At 38.1% G+C, this 18,402-nt stretch overlaps 1 pseudogene; it reads right to left on the minus strand.

The window, feature by feature from the left end:
* Positions 1 to 5,000: 5,000 nt before the first annotated feature.
* The window catches only part of LOC128105583 (zinc finger protein 431-like), a 28,498-nt pseudogene continuing 15,096 nt past the window's right edge, over positions 5,001 to 18,402 (minus strand).

Below are 18,402 nucleotides of genomic sequence, written 5' to 3' on the forward strand. Positions count from 1 at the left end.
TCCACATCTTGGCCAACATGAGCTGTCACTTGTATTATTGATCTTAGCCATTCTAACAGGTGTAAAGTGAAATACCAAAGTAATTTTGATTTACATTTCCTTGATGGCTAGGGATGTTGAACACTTCCTTAAGTGTTTCTCAGTCATTTTTAGATTCCTCTATTGAGAATTCTGTTTAGATATGTACCATATTTATAATTGGATTATTTGGTTTGTTGATGTCTAGTTTCTTGAGTTGTTTATTATCCTGAGTGAGGCAACCCAGAACCACATAGAAAAACATATGTACTCAATTGTAAGTGGATATTAGTTGTCAAGTAAAAAATAACCACAGTACAATCCACATACTCAGAGAGGCTAAGTAACAAGGATGGCTGTAGAGGCAGGGGAATGCATGGATCTCCCTGGGAAGAAGAAACAGAGTAGATTTTGTGGGTGGACTGGGAGCAGGAACAGAAAATATCAAGTAAGAGAGGGATAGAGGGACAGAATATAGGAAAAGGTGAGTGTAATAGGGGAGCTCTTAGGGGGTGATTTGGAAACCTAATATGGTAGAAACTTTCTGGAAGCTATCAGGATCTCCTGATAATCTGCATTTCATCTGGAGTCACTATCACCCAGGGACACTAACTGAAGCTTTTGAAGGCATTAAGGAAGCAGAATATGATGCCATTCAGACAAGTTGATCTTCATGCCTCCAAGTTCCTTCTCTCCTTATAGGAGGCATAAACTCCAGCATGGTACACCTGACCTGTGTCCTTGTGGTATCTCATGGCTGCCTATTTACCACATTTGAGATGAACTCAGTCTTGTTGCTTTGGTCAAGCAGTCAGTTACTTTTTAATAACTTGTCAGTTTCTCTCCTAATAATTGTTGTACTCTTCCTGCATTTTGTGTAGATTTCTGTTAGCAAGAAAATTCAAATGATTAAGAGTTAAAGTTGTAAGACGGAGAAAATTGTTAACTATATTTAGCACCATATATGCTAATTCAAATGGTTCTGTTAAGAGTTTGCTTTGAGTTGCAAGATTGAGAGAATTGTGACTATGTATAGCAATATTTATGTTAACCTGTTAATGGTAATGATGAAGCTAAAAGATTCTTTAAGTTTGTAGTCGCCTTAAGAGTTTTTGGTTTAGAAAGGGCTTGAGGCAGCTAAGACTGCTGTAGTCACCTTGGACCTAATTCAAAAGAGAAATGCCATCTTTATCATCCTCTACTCCCATACTGGGAGGTGTAACAGCTATGGAGATTGCTGTAAGCCATTAATATTTATTTTTTTATATATTAAGAAAGGGGGACCTGTGGGAGCCCGTTCTCGGGTTCCTCATGGCTTTACCCAGCAGGTCCGCATAGAGGATGATTAGACCACAGGCCTAAGTGCAGGTGTCTGGGATGGTCTGCACTTGGCTGTGCTGGGGGAGGAGGTCTTTTGCTCCACCCCTTGGCGTCTCTATAAAAACCCTGGAGCAGAGACAGTCAGGGCCCATTGGAATAGGTTCCAGGCCCTCTCGAGGCTATCCTTTATTTTCTATCTGTTTATCTCGGCGATATTCTCCACAATAAATCCTTCTATCTAATATTTCCTGCTGCTCACACTCAAGAAAACTCTGGGGAACTGGGGGGGTGGTTGGGTAAACGCCCCACACTTAACTTGTGTGTTTTTACCTGTGCTTGTTGTATATGTGGCAATGAGAGGACATTCTATTTAAATGTGTCTATTATCTACTTCTCTTTTATGAGTTTCAGAGATGAAACCCATAGTGTTGTTTGGCTGCAAGTCACCTCATGTATGAGTTGTTGTGGGAGTGTGAATATGCCACAGCCCAAGTTTAGATATAAAAGAAAAATTTCTAGGAGTATTATAGGTTTCTTAGAGATTGAATTCTGGTCATCAGGCTAAGGAGTAACTCAATTTACCAACTGAAACAATTCTCTGGCTTTCATGTTTGGTTCTGAGAAAGTGTTATGAAAAAGTGTTTAGACTTCAGAATAAACTAACACATTCCAAAAGAAAGTGATAGCAGTATATCATTTTCATTTGCAAATAGGATTATTCAAATTGTCCTGTTTTCCACTATCCTTGGATGAAAGTATGTTTACAATCTGAAAAGAAGACAATTTTTTAATGATATAATGTTTCAAATAATCTTATTTGAGAATCAGTAATACATCTCAGTGGGGAATGTCTGTGGTGTGTGAGACTGGCAAATTCACCTTGATCACCATATGTATAAGAAAAAAAAAGACACCCCACACAGTTGTCTCCTAGTCTCCACATATGTGTCATGGCCCCAAAACCATAAATCCTATTACATACACACACACACACACACACACACACACACACACACACACACACACACACACAAATAAAAAAAACCAAATTTTATTTTAAATAAATCTTATTGTCATTACATTATCTGGCATCTCTGTATAATACCCTTAGAATGCAGTACTTCAAGGTGAAGTGTCAAAAGGATGACTAATGGGGACATGAAGACACATGGAACTTCAAATAATATACACATATCCCTAGCACATCAAGCTATGTTGTGAAATATACAGTTGATTGCTGGTTATCCTACATTATTACATCTCTACCAGATATATGAAAATGAAGCTTTGGACACATATGAGGTATTTAATGTTTCTTATGTTTTCTTCTATTAAGCATTTTAACATTAACATGTGTTTAAACATGCTAATAAAACAGCATACATCAGGGGGTACATTATCTATACTTGGACTTTTACTCAGGAGGGTAACACATAAGGATCATGAGTTCAAATGTATCCCTGACTAATATCCCTGAAATTGAAGCCAAGCTGGATAATAAACACCATTTCAATGAAATTTGTGCAAATATGAAAAACAAAACCAGGAAAAAACAACTCACCACCCTTTCACAGATAACCTTACTTGAAAAGTATGATCACACACTGCCTGATATTTAAATAAACAATGGACCACTTAGATGATGGGCATCCCATTTTATACATTATAGCAGAAAAATACCTATTACTAAGTGAAAACACAACAGACAATGAACAGAAGTCAAAGAAAGAATATAAGGACAAAAATATAAACTTCACTAAATGGATTTGAAACACATACAGCACACTTTAGTGTCTACCTCAAATGGTGCAAAATACAAACCACAATGCAGTGATCTCCACTATCTATCTTGAGTGAACATGGCAAATGTTATTTACTTCCTTCTAGGCTATGATGAAAAAGAAATGAAGCAAGATTTTTTTCTTGAAACTGAAGACAACTATGATGCCTAAAGTCTTTACCAATTCTTTTACCTGAATGGATTTTTCTCTTGTATGAATTATTTCCTATTTTCTGACATCAAGGTGATATATGAAGGCTTTAAAATACTTACAGGGTGAGAGACACAGCCAAGCAGTTAAGAGAAGTTGATTCCCAAGATGAAGGTCAGGTTTTTGACAACTTCCTGTAATTCCTGCTAAAAGAAGATCCAAGGGTCTAAATTTCTTAGGAACCAGAAAGCATAAACCCACACAAAGACACACTGACATCACATAATTAAAATTAAAAAAAAGTATTTTAATAATCAGATTTTTCACTCAAGAATGTTTTTCCCTTGTAAGCATTTATTCCTGTAACCCAGGTCCTGAAGCATCAAAAGGCTTATTTACAGAGTTTTTCTTCATCATGAACTGATTTATGTAACAGAAAGCAAGCAGAGCAAGCATGTAGGCTTGCTGTCAGAGAAATCATTCTTTCTCAGTTGGTAGTATCATTTGAGAAGATTTAGGTAATGCGTGTCCTGCTGGGAGTGAGCATGTGAGTTCACATTCACACACTATTTCCAGTTCCCACTTTCACATTCATGCTGCAGGTGAAAGATGTGAGTTTTTAGTTTTCTGCTTTAGCTGCCATGTTTGACACTTGTTGCCATGCCACTTTCATGTTGATCCTGTATCCCTCTGCAACCAAGGGCTCACTCATGAGTTGACTTAGACATAATGCTCTATCATAGCAACAGAAAAGGCACTAATACACATACATTAAGTTTTACAACTGGATATGTATTTCATGTAATAGAAGAGAACTGTGGAATATAAAGGGATTACCTCATTATTTAAATTCATGTCTTTTGTCCATATGAGCTTGCAGGTGCAAACAAAACAAAGAGGGACATCATAATGCTTGAAGAGATTGGTAAAACTTGTCAGTTTTTTTTCTCCAGCATAATCTTGTGTAACTCAATTAAGACTGGGAAAGAACTTATCAAATCCTTTATGACAAGATTTCCTTCAGTATTAGTTTTTCAGGCCCTTAAAGACTACTGTAAAATGAAAAGGCTTTAACAAACCAATTACACACTAAAAGTTTTACTCTTGTATAAACATTAACATAAAGTGTACACTCACTACATTTATAGGCTTTCCCTGTAGTATGATTTCTCATGATTTCAAAGACTGCTGATTCATGCAAAGGCTTTACCACATTGATTACAATACATAGGGTTTTTCTCCAGAATTTGTTTTTCATGCATTTGAAGATTACCGTGTTGTGAAAAGCTGAGATAGCAAGTCAAATTCCATTTTAAAGAAAACTTCATTTCTAGCAATACTAAAACAAAAGCTGAACCAAGTTCCAGAGACATAAATACCAAGCTAAGACTCCAGTCAAGGTGAATCCCAACCCCCCAATGTGGGTAGGCTGCTGGTCAAGAAATAGCTAAAACAAAGGCTTAATTCATCAAAGTCTCCAATAGTACTGGGAAAGGCTCCAAAGATATTTTGTCTTCTGTAGTTCTTCTCTTGGCTAAATGTTCCTGTTAACTGAAGTATGACTCTGAAATGCAAAGGCTTGTACCCCCAAGCTTGTGGTTTTTTCCCTTTAAAAACCCCTCACTCTGAGAGCTCAGGGCCTTACTCCTTCACCTGCATAGGCAGGGTATTGGACGAGGAGCAAGCCTGTGCTTGCTTACTGTCAATAAACCCCTTTGTACTTGCATCAGATATTGGCTCTCTGGTGGTCTTGCTTGGGAGTCTTGCAACATGGGCACAACAAAGCCTTTATCACACTGATTACATTTATAAAGTTTCTCACCAGTAATGTGTTCTTTTATGTCTTCAGAGATGATTGTGTAGTGAAAAGTCCTTACCACACTGATTACATTTGTAGGGTTTCTCTCCAGCAATGTGTTCTTTCATGCATTTGAAGATTACTGTGTTGTGAAAAGGCTTTACCACATTGATTACATTTGTAGGGTTTCTCTCCAGTATGTGTTCTTTCATGTATTTGGAGATGACTGTGTCTTGAGAAGTCTTTATCACATTGATTACATTTGTAGGGTTTCTCTCCAGTATGTGTTCTTCTATGTATTTGGAGAGCACTGTGTTGTGAAAAGCCTTTCTCACATTGATTACATTTGTAAGGTTTCTCTCCAGTATGTGTTCTTTCATGTCTTCGGAGACTATTGGCACATACAAAGGCTTTACCACATTGATTACATTTGTAGGGTTTCTCTCCAGAATGTGTTCTTTCATGCATCTGAAGATTACTGTGTCGTGTAAAGGATTTATCACAATGATTACATTTGTAGGGTTTCTCTCCAGTATGTGTTCTTTCATGTATTTGGAGATGACTGACACATAAAAAGTCTTTACCACATTTATTACATTTGTAGTATTTCTCTCCAGAGTGTGTTTTTTCATGCATCTGAAGATGACTGTGTTGTGAAAAGGCTCTATCACATTGATTACATTTGTAGGGTTTCTCTCCAGAGTGTGTTCTTTCATGCATCTGAAGATGACTGTATTGTGAAAAGGCTTTATCACATTGATTACATTTGTAAGGTTTCTCTCCAGAATGTGTTCTTTCATGTCTTCGGAGACTATTGACACATATAAAGGATTTACCACACTGATTACATTCATAGGGTTTCTCTCCAGTATGTGTTCTTTCATGTATTTGGAGATGATTGACACATGAAAAGTCTTTATCACACTGATTACATTTGTAAGGTTTTTCTCCAGAATGTGTTCTTTCATGCATGTGAAGATGACCGTGTTGTGAAAAGGCTTTATCACAATGATTACATTTGTAGGGTTTCTCTCCAGAATGTGTTCTTTCATGTCTTCGGAGACTATTGGCACATGTAAAGGCTTTACCACATTGATTACATTTATAGGGTTTTTCTCCAGAATGTGTTCTTTCATGTATTTGAAGATGACTATGTTGTGAAAAGTCTTTATGACATTGATTACATTTGTAGGGTTTCTCTCCAGAATGTGTTCTTTCATGTATTAGGAGAGCATTGTGTTGTGAGAAGGCTTTACCACATTGGGTACATTTATAGGGTTTCTCTCCAGAATGTGTTCTTTCATGTATATGAAGATGACTGTGTTGTGAAAAGGCTTTATCACATTGATTACATTTGTAGGGTTTCTCTCCAGTATGTGTTCTTTCATGTATTTGGAGACTACTGGCACATGCAAAGGCTTTATCACATTGATTACATTTGTAGGGTTTCTCTCCAGAATGTATTCTTTTATGTATTTGGAGGGCATTGTGTTGTGAAAAGGCTTTATCACACTGATTACATTTGTAAGGTTTTTCTCCAGAATGTGTTCTTTCATGTATTCGGAGACTACTGGCACATGCAAAGGCTTTACCACATTGATAACATATGTAGGGTTTCTCTCCAGAATGTGTTCTTTTATGTATTAGGAGAGCATTGTGTTGTGCAAAGGCTTTATCACATTGATTACATTCATAGGGTTTCTCTCCAGAATGTGTTCGTTCATGCATTTGAAGATGACTGTGCTGTGAAAAGGCTTTATCACATTGATTACATATGTAAGGTTTTTCTCCGGAATGTGTTCTTCTATGTATAAGGAGAGCATTGTGTTGTGCAAAGGCTTTACCACATTGATTACATTTGTAGGGTTTCTCTCCAGAATGTGTTCTTTCATGAATTTGAAGATGACTATGTTGCGAAAAGGCTTTATCACATTGATTACATTTGTAGGGTTTCTCTCCAGCATGTGTTCTTTCATGTATTTGGAGATTACTGACATATGCAATTACTTTACCACATTGACTACATTCATAGGGTTTCTCTCTTGTATGTGTTCCTTTGTATCTTTGGAGACTACTGGCACATAAAAAGGCTTTACCAGATTCAGTACATTCATAGGGTTTCTCTCCAGTATGTGTTCTTTTATGTATTTGAAGATGGTCATGACTTGCAAAAGCTTTACCACACTGATTACTTTCATTGGTTTTCTTTCTAGTACATGTTTCTTTATGTATTTGGAGACTACTGTTGTGTGCAAAGGCTTCAGGATATTGAATACAATCATAGGGTTTCTCTCCAGTATGAATACTTCCTTGCTTCTGAAGATGATTGTGATATGAAAAGGCTTTTGCACACTGAGTAAATATAGAGGCTTTCTCTCCAGTATGATATTTTTTGTACCTGTAAAGATAATTGGCACATTTAAAAGCTGTATCACATTCATTACATTCATGAATATTTATATTTGTATGACCTAATTATAATTTGTTCTAATATTTAAGATAAATAAGATCTTAAAGTTTACACTCATAGTCTCGCCCTTCCTGTAGAGTTGTTTTGTGTGTTTGAAGGTATCTATAATGGTAAGAGCCTTTATTACAGGGTCCACATTTGTTACATCATATTTCTATATGAGATTCCTCACATATTTGAAGAGAACTAGAAGAACTCAGAGCTTTAACATACTTATTGCATTCATAAATTTTCAATAGTGAGAGTAATATTTCATTTGTGAAGTAAATTTAGGATAAACAGACATATTTATACATTCCAGTAATCATAGGGCTTTACTGCAGCAAGAGTTTGTTGTTGTATTCCCAATGAAGTTCGAAAACCAATTAATTTAAAACTTGTATCACATTCAAAAATTATACTTCAAGTGGGGACTACTACAAATCTTCTAATTGTTCTGCGTGACAGAGAGAGTTATGTTGCTTCCTTCCATATCTCTGTACTCACATGGCTTGTATCCAGAGTGACATATGATATACTGATAAAGGAAGACTAACAAATAAAATGTTTCCACACTGCATTCACACAGCTTGACTTTCTGTTCCTCATAGAATGGGGATTAAGGTTTCTCCACAACAACTTTTTTTAACTGTCATAAACTCCCTCTCACTAAACTTAGAAAAATCACAACAAGTATATGAGTAACATTAGTTTACTCTGAACTATTTGCATATTAGAAAGTTATGGATATATACTTATCACCTACTCAACCTGTATACCTTTTACAATATCTGAGTGGCATGAAATTAAACAGATTGGCTGTTCTACAGCAGAGCTATCATGGAGTTGTAATCAAATGGGGATATCAGTCAAGGCATTGTTCCCCTGTGTTCTTTCTTAGAGAAATGTCTTGCAAACACATATCAGCTCCCTGACATTGAGGTATTTGGTTTTGTGAGAATTTAAGAATCACTAGTACACTTTAAAATGTGCTTATTTACACTCTTGCTTTTGTTTAAAACTTCTAGGACACTTTAAAATTTCTCCTTAGGCACATTTGTATCATCTTGCACATGAAAAGTACCTTCCATTTCTTCCAGAACTTTGACAATGTTCTTCAATATTATGGTCTTCCCAACTGTAGCCTAAAATACAGTACCGGAAAATGAATGATATATTATGGGAAACTGTGCAAAATTTAAGTTACTATCTTCAGTGAACCTTAGAACCATGCCAGATTTATTCCCCTCATTCTTCTTCTTTTGCAATCGAAATTACAGAAGAGTATCAATAACCAAGGAAGAGTATGGTGATATTTTATTTGTATTAAAATGTTATTTGTATGTTAATAAATAAAGTTGCCTGGGAGTCAGAGCTATTAGCAAGCCATAGGAAAGTAGGGCAGTGGTGGCATATGCTTGTAATCCCAGCACTTGGTAGGCAGAGCTAGGTAAGTCTCTGTGTGTTCAGGGATACAGCCAGTATTGGATACACATGTCTTTAATCTCAATACCAATCATAGAAAACCTGGAGGTCTATACAGACAGGCCGTGACAAGGCGGTCATGTGATTGGGTTTACAACCATGAGAAGGCAGAACAGAAACTCTATATAAAGACTTTAACACAGGAAGTAGCTCTGGTTCGGAGAGGTAGGACCACCGCAGGAGGAAGGGTAAGGTTTTAGCTCTTAGCTCTGACCTCTTGGCTTTCTTCTTTGCATTGGTTCTGTGTTTCTTATTTAATAAGACAGTTGGTTACTTCTACAGAAGAGTTTTTCCCTTATTTTAAAATGTGATGGAAAATTCAGTCTTACCTATAGCAGTGAGGCTCCTGTAGGTCTCTTGCATCACATCTTTGTAGAGATTCTTCTGGGAAGAATCCAGCAAAGTCCACTCCTCCCAAGTGAAGTTGATATGCACATCATCATAGGTCACTGCAGTCTAAAATATCCCATACATGTGTACAACAGAAAGTGTGATACTGACAGCATGCTGATTTATACTTCTTTGACAATATATTTGTGTAATTCTGGGGCTCCCCACACTTATTCCATGACACAGAAGTTCTAATCATCAACTCAAAAACTGAATAACAAGGTTCACATCTGTCATTTCTAAACATTTTGTCTAGGATATAGCCTTGTAGAAGAAATGACTATAAAGAGACATAAAGAGAGAGGCAAGCAAACAGATAAAAGTACATATCTGAGAAATTGAATGAACAATCACTAACTACAAAAAAGATGGGCAAGCTGGGTGTATTGGCTCATGCCTTTAATTCTAGCACTCAGGAGGCAAAGTCAGGTGAATTTAATTGAGTTGCATGACAGCCTGGCCTATGCAGTGATTTTCAGGATAGCCAGAGTTACATATTAGTATCACCCTGACTCCTCCATAAAAAATAAATTGTACAAAAAAGGTAGAAAGAACTCACAAGTTTTATGGAAGTTTCTACAAAGAATTATGCATACATTCCAGTTCTGTTTTCATTTTCCAGAAACCAGTTTAAACTATAACAAAAATAAGATCTTACTAAAAGGGAATGCATCTTTAAAGTTATAAATGAACAGATGGAAACATTAGCAATGTAAATGTTGATCATAAATAAACAACATAGACAATGGAGATGGCTCTGCATTTAAGAGCACTTGCTGGTCTTGCAGACGGGTGGGCTCAACTGCTAGTTTTACATGGGGGCCTACACCTATGCATTACTACAAGTTCAGGGATTATAAGGTCATCTTCTGATTGCTGTGAGAACTAGGTACACATGTGGTGAATATCCATGTATATAGGCAAAAGAGGCATATTCATTCAAAAGAATTCAAAATAAATACAATAGGTAGGAAGAATGTCACACACCTGCAGTTGTATGACTCAGAAGGCTCAGGCAGTTTTAATGTCATGATTACTGCCATCCTGGGAAAAAGAATGATACACTCCGCCAGATTTCAAAATTCAAGAGGTGGGTGAAGCTCAGCAAAACAGCATATGCTTGACATGTACAAAAACCTACACTTGTCTCTTGCATCACATCTTTGTAGAGATTCTTCTGGGAAGAATCCAGCAAAGTCCACTCCTCCCAGTATCACACTTTCTGTTGTACACATGTATGGGTGTTGTCGTGATCCTATTTGTTTCTCTGAGGCCTGGAGAGTATAATGATCCCATTCCAGTGTTGGTGGCCCATCACGCAATAATATAAAAACAAAAAAGCCCAAGGATGATGGCCCCCATTTAATCACAGAACATGGAAGCCAGAGTAATTTGGATCTCTGAGTTCAGGCTAGCCTGGTTTATACAGCTACTTACAGGACAACCAGGGCTACACAGAAAAACCTTGTCTTCAAAAACAAAAATAAAAACAACAAAACTGACAAAAACTCAGGTTACAAAAACTCAGGTTAGCACTGAATATCAATTGCTTCAACTATATCTTACAGGATTTAGTGATACCATGTATAGCAGTGGTATAAGACATGACAGCCAGACACAAAGAACATGAGCTAAGGACAAGGGCTGTGGAATGCTCAGGTGACTGGGCTATACCAGTGCCTGTGCTTGAGCCCATCTGTGCTGGCTGGGAAGATGTATGTGCGACTGTGCTGTGGTGTGGGTCTGGTGGCGCTTGCTCATTGTGGACATTGTTACTGGGGTTGGGGAAACAGTTGCAGTGTCATTTTCCTGAGTCTCAGACAGGACTTTGCTGTGAACAGTTTTCCTCAGGGTGGCTGTGGTTGGTGAAGAGGTGTTTGTAACTGCCAAACTTGTCATGGGTAAAGGTTTGTTTGTGTCAGTGACTTTGTCTAGTGTTAATGAGAGTGGAGTTAAGGCTGACTTCTTGGGAAGAGTGGGTGTTCCAGTTCCAGATGATGGGATGACATCCTCTTTTGTGCTTAATGGTGTTGAAGGTATTGTCATGATCCTATTTGTTTCTCTGAGGCCTGGAGAGTAAAACGATCCCATTCCAGTGTTGGTAGACTTTGGTGGTGATGGAGTTGTACCTAGAAGCATGCTAATAACATCAGAAACTGTCTGCTGTGACTGGGAAGGTGTCTGTGTAGCTGTTCTGTGGTATGTGTCTGATGTCTTGCTCACTGTGGGGGTTGTTGCTTGGGTTGGGGGTACAGCTGCATAGGAAATGGGTTGATGCTAAAGACACTCAAATCCCTCCCCTAATGAGGAATTTCATTCAGAAAGACTTCTCCTACTAAAAATTCCACAAACACCCAAAATAGAGCCACTATAGAGAGACAAGTATTCAAATACATCATCCTATCTGGGAGGGTTTTAATTCAAATGAATACATTCTGACCAAAGTCATTATAGGCTTATGGTCACCCCATGATCTAAATGCATTTAGTCTACCTTCAATGATCCTCATAGTCTTCAACAGAACCTACCCTTTCAAATGTTCAAGGTCTCTTTGGACACTCAAGGGTATCACTTGACTAGAACAGCTTGTAAAATCAGAAAACATGTTACATCTTTCCAACATACACTGGCATAGAATACCCATTCCCATTCCCATAGAGGAACTGGAACACAGTGAGGGAAGACTGGACCTAGGCAAGACTGAAAATCAGTAGGGCAAACACCTAATCCTATAGTTCTGTCTCAGACACATGGGGCTTCATTTCCAAAGGGCTTAGGTGTCCCGTTTCCCCTCATATATTCTCATATTTTCCTCTCATAGATTCTCATATATTTCTTTGGCTACTTCCACTCCTTATATGCAGCTCTCCATGGCAGATGTCTCACAGCTGTGGTATCTCAACATCCTGTGATCTCAAATTCAACCCAGGCTTCATGCTCAAAGCTTCAAGCAATGAACTTTCACAGGATCCTTACACTGGGCCAATGACTCTGCCAACCATCAATGACTGTAAGAGTGCTAATCTGAAACCACATATCAGGAATCCAAGACCTGAAATTTTGATTCTTTCTTGTTTCCAGAGCCAGCACAAGTTTGGCTTCTTAATTGAGATGGACCTTGCAGAGACTGGACTACAGTTGCAGCAGGTTTTATATGAAGCTGCTTCTGGGTGATAGGAATCACTTTGCCTAATCCTTCCATTAATTGAAGGCTTAACCTGCTGCTGTTACAGTACCTAGATAGGCTTCCACTGTAGAAAAAGGGCCTTCTCTTTAATGGTGATCTCCTTGATCATTCCTGCCTCTGTTTCAGCACATGACTGCTGTCTGAAACTACCTTTTGTTGTCATTTATTTCTGCCCAACTTGTTGCTTTTTTTCACTGTAGACCTGAATGAGTCATCAGTAATAAGCATTCAACAGATTCAATATTCCATCTAAGAAATCAGCCCCATTACTTTTTAATTTGACCTCACTCAATTTCTCAGGGAAAGGGCAGAATAAGAAAGATTTTAGGCCAAAATAAGATGCAAATGACCTCTAGCTTAATCTTTCATGAAGTCTATTTCTCACTTAAATCCTATGACACTGACCTCCTCTGTATGCATTACTCTCAAAAGTCCCATCTTCCTCATCCTACAAGACCAACCAATTGAGCTCTGTGTGAGCTTTCTATGACTTCTGCTATTTAAGTCCTGATATCTTCTACATTCCTCTAAAAGACATCATTCCCAGGTCCTTCCCAGCAACAAAATCACTTTTGGTGTTCCATTTTTTTTTGTTGTTGTTGTTGTTCTAACTCGCTTTTCTGTTTCTGTGATTAAACCCTCTCACCAAAATCATCTCAGAAAAAAAATCATCTCAGGTAAGTTTATTTAGCTGATTTTGTCAAATCACAATCCATCATTGTGGGAGCTTAGAACAGAACATGAAGGTAAAAACCATGGGCAAACATTGTTTCCTGGGCTTCTCACTTGCTTTGTCACTGTCCTGTGCTCAGCTAGCTTTCCTATCCATCCCAGGCCAACTTGCCTAGATATTGCCAACTCAGTGGAAGAATCTTTTCACATCAATCATCAATCAACACAATCTCTTACAGACACAGCAGTTCCTGACTATTATGAATAAAGCAGCTTTGAACATAGTTAAGCACATGTCTTTGTGGCAGAATGGAGAAGCATTTGGGGGGTATATGCCAAGAGTTCTATAGCTGAGTTTTGAGGTAGATAGATTCCCAATTACCTGAGGAACTGCCATGATGATTTCCTTAGTATCTGTACAAGTTTCATTCCCACCAGCAGTGGAGGAGAGTCCCCCTTGTTCCACATCTTGGCCAACATGAGCTGTCATTTGTATTATTGATCTTAGCCATTCTAACAGGTGTAAAGTGAAATACCAAAGTAATTTTGATTTACATTTCCTTGATGGCTAGGGATGTTGAACACTTCCTTAAGTGTTTCTCAGTCATTTTAGATTCCTCTATTGAGAATTCTGTTTAGATATGTACCATATTTATAATTGGATTATTTGGTTTGTTGATGTCTAGTTTCTTGAGTTGTTTATTATCCTGAGTGAGGCAACCCAGAACCACATAGAAAAACATATGTACTCAATTGTAAGTGGATATTAGTTGTCAAGTAAAAAATAACCACAGTACAATCCACATACTCAGCGAGGCTAAGTAACAAGGATGGCTGTAGAGGGAGGGGAATGCATGGATCTCCCTGGGAAGAAGAAACAGAGTAGATTTTGTGGGTGGACTGGGAGCAGGAACAGAAAATATCAAGTAAGAGAGGGACAGAGGGACAGAATATAGGAAAAAGTGAGTGTAATAGGGGAGCTTTTGGAGGTGATTAGGAAACCTTGTATGGTAGAAACTTTCTGGAAGCTATCAGGGTGATCCTAATGAGGACTCCAAGTATTTGAGAATATGGAGTCTGAACTGGCCATCTTCTATATCTGTGTAAGGTTCCCAGTGGTGGGAATGGGACACCAACTGAGCCACAAAAATATTCAACCCACATTTACCCTGTCTGCAAGATATTCTGGGGCAATGGTGTCTCGGAGTTTGTGTAGTAACCAACCAACTACTGGACTAACTTGAGACCCAAGACCAAAGAGGGAGTCCATGCCCAACACTGCTTGGATGAACAGGAACCAGAAGTTGGATGGCTCAGAGAACTAGAGTAGAACCAAATACAACTGACCAAAAAGAAAAAAAAAAGTCAATGAATTGATATCTGACTATATTCTGCTATTATCATAGATTAGTGCCTAGCCAAATTGTCATCAGAGAGGCTTCCTCATGTAGCAGATGGTAGCAGATGTAGAGATCCTCATCCAAATATTAGATGGAGCTCTGGGAACCCTGTGGCAAAAGGGGGGACTGTAGGGTCCAGAGGTGTCAAGGACACCAGAGAACACTTCTCATAGCATCAAGTAAGCAGGGACCATAGAGGCTCAAAGAAACTGAAGCAGCAATCATGGATCCTACATAGGTCTGTGCCAGGTCCTCTGTGTACATGCTCTGGTTATTTACCTTGGTGTGTTTGTGGGAGTAAGGGTATCTCTGACTATTCTCCCTACTCTTGGATCCTTTTGCTCCTCTTGGGCTGCCTAATTCAGCCTTGACATGAGGGTTTGTGGCTAGTTTAATTGCATCTTGCAATGAAGTATTTGGTTGATATACCAACAGGAGCAGTGGATCTGAAACAGTGGGAAGGAGATGAGGACTGGAAGGTATGGAGGAATGGGAGACTGAGGTCAGGATATAGTATATGAGAAAAGAATAATTAAATGAGAACAAAGAAAACAGCAAAAAAAATGAAAATGCATTTCATCTAACTTTAATAATCTTTATAGTCTATAACAGCCACAACACTGTTCAAATGTCCAAAGTCTCTTCTGATACTCAAGATAACCTCTTAAATGTAAAATATTCTAAAATAAAGAAACAAGTTAAACCTTTGCAACATACAATGGCACAGGAGATATTCTCATTCAGAAAGAGAGAAATGAGGCCAGGTTCTAGCACCCAACTCAGGAAGACAGCCCATGCCCATGTGCAGGCCACATCAGCCAGAAGAACAGGTAGGACACCAGCCCATGGAACTTCCCAATTCTTTTTGTTCCCACCAACACAATCCCCCATGCGGGGTGTTTACCCACCAACTCCACAACTCCCCAGAGTTTTCTTGAGTGCAAGCAGCAGGAAATATTAGGTAGAAGGATTTAGATTGTGGAGATAAACAGATAGAAAATAAAGGATAGCCTTGAGAGGGCCTGGAACCTATTCCAATGGTTAGGAATATAAATATCCTGACTGTCTCTGCCCCAGGATATTTATAGAGACACCAAGGGGTGGAGAAAAAGACCTGCCCCCAACACAGCCAAGTGCAGACCATCTCAGACACCTGCACTCAGGCCTGTGGTCCTAATCATCCTCTCTATGCAGATCTGCTGAGTAAAGCCATGAGGAACCTGATAATGGGCTCCCACACCCCCACCAACCCACCAACCTTATTGCCATGTCCCTGCCCCCAACTTGAACATCCTCCTGTAGCCAGAAGTTTTGTCCAGTTCTGCCAGGCCCCTGCAGTCCCATGGCTTACTTATAAAATAATCACTCAGAAGTTTATATTAATTATAAATGCTTGGCCATTAGCTCAGGCTTATTACTGACTAGCTCTTACACTTAAATTAACCCATAATTCTTATCTATGGTTAGCCACATGGCTTGATACCTTTTCTCAGTTCTACTTTGTCATCTTCCTTTCTCTGTGTCTGGCTGGAGACTCCTGCCTCAGCCCTTCCTGTTCCCAGAATTCTCCTCATTTGTTCACCCCACCTAACTTCCTACCTAGCTACTGGCCAATCAGTGTTTTATTAAACCAGTGTACAAAAGCGTTATCTCACAGCATTCCCCCTTTTCTGTCTAATTAAAAAGGAAGGCTTTAATTTTAACATAGTAAAATTACATATAATGCAACAGTTATCAAGCAAGAATTACAGTTAACAATATCTAGTGTATTTATATTTGGCAAATTCAAAGAAAATATTCTATTTATTCTATATTTGTGAGTTTAAAGTTTCATATCTAGTTTTTTATCATGACTAAGAAAAACTATAATTATAACTATTTAGTCTTCAACTACATCAAAGACCCCAGAAGGATACAATATTACCTAAGTAAACAGGAAGTACATTGTAAGCAATTTACAAAAATCTAGAATGACACAGACAGCTGGCTGCCTGGACAGTCATCCAAAGTTCCTCTGCAATGTTAGGGCATCCATCTTTAGCCTATAGGTCTTGAATTTTTCAGTTGCTTCTTCCTGTGTCCTGTAGAAAGTCTGGCAGTCTCCTCTGTGAAGCAGGAACCTGAAGGACAATCTTGTCTTGCAAAGTTCAGTGGTCACCTTTCTATGGGTCCTGCATATCCAGTTTATACAACATACTGTCAGTCAATGCAAGGGCACTTTTTTGACCAGTAGCTAACTTTTGCCACAAAAAAAAGGAAACTCCATAATGAGTTTCTTCAATGCCCATCTTCCTCCTTGAAGTAATTGGTGCTGCCAGGAGCAGATGTGTCTCATTGTCCAGAAAAGTCTAAGTTTTTAAAACATTTTAAATGCCATATTCTGTGTGTCTTTGAAGTGTCTGAAGATTACCTACCTAATTGAAATATATCTCTATGTATACCTAGAAAACTTAACTAACATGACTATAAGTTTGGTTAACATGGATGACTAATTATTAATCTGTATTTCTTAATTATACATTATAATTTCAAATGAGCTGCACAAACATAATACCTTAAACAAGAGAAGAAATATACATACAGTATAACAAAATTAACTTTAAATTTGTATCAATAAACTAAAATCTATAGCAATGTAAAACATTTTAAACAAGTTTTTGCTCTTTAAAAGTATATTCAATAATCTACCCTTTTATCCTATCATATCTATATCCTACATTTTATATCATATCCCCTAATCTTCTTTTAGAAAGAGATTGACTATGACCAATAACAATATACAACCAACAATCTAAACAAAGATAAACATTCATAATCCATTTTTTGGGAATGTGGGTATAGTGTTGTAGGCTACTTCCTGCCAATAGGGGGCACTGGTAGTCTTATGGAGATCCTGAGAAAATTCAAGATAATGATCAACTCCTGGGAAGACTGGCTATAACCTTTGTTGATAGGTATCATCTGTTAACGTTCAGGATGTCTGGCTTGATAAAATCTGATCCATCTTAACCTGGGACAAATCCATTGCCTCTTGCTTCCTGTGGAAACAAAAGCAGAGCCTCCTTTCCAAAGCAACATATCCTTAGATCCAAATTTTTAAGTCAAGATACCTTTAAAATATATATTGGTTTAACTTAGCAGTCTTTACAATCAAATGTCTTTCTGCAGTTAAAAATCCCCAAAACAATATAATCCAGACTCTCTGTGTGATTTGCATCTTTATCTACCTTATTTTTTATATTATTTTTACTATCTCTTTAAAGACTTTATTTTCTAAAATTATTTCTTTATATAACTGCATATATTCCTTTTTCTCTCCCTTCCAAGCCTACATACATTTTTACACACATTGTAAACCATTTAGGTTTTATGCCATCTGAATCTTATTGTGAATCTATTGCTTTAAACTGCAACTTGGCTAGTACTGAAATGGCAGATTTGGCTGCTGGCTCCACCCACCTCAGCTTCCCACCATGGCAGAACTATGTTTATGGCCAAATCTGGGGGGGACAATGCTCACCGCTGACTCTGGGTCTATGCTTCCATCCAGCAATGTGTAGCCCCAAAACTTTTTTTTTTTGTACTAGTAAAAGCTAAATCTGCCACGCACCATACTGCGTGGCTTGGAGACACCTCTGTGTACCATTGTGGAAATTTTTCATGCTGTGTTCAAGTCCATATCCTGCAGTGTCTCATGGCCCAAATGAGACACAAAGTAGGAAGCTGTTTTTGGCTCTGTTTTAGATTTTCTT

This window comes from Peromyscus californicus, unplaced genomic scaffold (genome assembly GCF_007827085.1).
Source record: "Peromyscus californicus insignis strain IS unplaced genomic scaffold, ASM782708v3 Scaffold_9__1_contigs__length_137607984, whole genome shotgun sequence".
NCBI classification, from domain to species: Eukaryota; Metazoa; Chordata; class Mammalia; order Rodentia; family Cricetidae; genus Peromyscus; species Peromyscus californicus.